This window comes from Octopus sinensis, linkage group LG6 (genome assembly GCF_006345805.1).
Source record: "Octopus sinensis linkage group LG6, ASM634580v1, whole genome shotgun sequence".
NCBI classification, from domain to species: Eukaryota; Metazoa; Mollusca; class Cephalopoda; order Octopoda; family Octopodidae; genus Octopus; species Octopus sinensis.
Window position 1 is genome coordinate 33,042,054 of NC_043002.1, and position 1,031 is coordinate 33,043,084.

The following is a 1,031-nucleotide window of genomic DNA, read 5'->3' on the forward strand; positions in this document are numbered from 1 at the left end:
TTACTTAATCGGTTTATTGATCAATTGAGACATATTGAATGACCTAAGAATATTAAGGCTACTTTCGTCAGAGCCATTTCTGGCTATACAAGCAGAGCATTGGAGAAAGTACTCTGCTTGCTATATCCAGAAATAGCTCTGACGAAAGTAGCCTTAATCTTCCTAGGTCGTTCAATTTGCCTCAGTTTATCTATAGACCAGTTGCATGAATCTACCAGTAGTGTGCCTATAATGACTACTGGAAACAGTTGTAAGCCAAATTTGCTCATATAATGGAATCATATGTAATGACCATTATTTTTAACTTGTTTCTGATATACATATATACATACATACACACACACACACACACACATCTATATACATATATATAAATATCACCGTGATCACCGTGACCGACCAGGCTATCAGATGTTGCTACACATCGCTGGTCACAATGCACTTCGCATTGTTTTAGCTTTCAAATGACGCCACCCCGCTGGCTAAGCGAGCAGGCCAACAGAAGAAAGAATGAGAGAAAGTTGTGGCGAAAGAGTACATCAGGGATCGCCACCACCCCTGCCGGAACATCGTGGAGCTTTAGGTGTTTTCGCTCAATAAACACTCACAACGCCCGGTCTGGGAATCGAAACCGCGAACCTACGACCGCGAGTCCGCTGCCCTAACAACTGGGCCATTGTGCCTCCACACACACACACACACACACACCACACACACACACACACCACACACACACACACACACACAATATATATATATATATATATATATATATATATATATATGCGTGTGTGTGCGTGTGTATGTATGTATATACCTTCTACATATATATATATATATATATTTCTTTACTGCCCACAAGGGGCTAAACATAGAGGGGACAAACAAGGACAGACAAAGGGATTAAGTCGATTACATCGAGCCCAGTGCGAAACTGGTACTTTATTTATCGACCCCGAAAGGATGAAAGGCAAAGTCGACCTCGGCGGAATTTGAACTCAGAACGTAACGACAGACGAAATACCTATTTC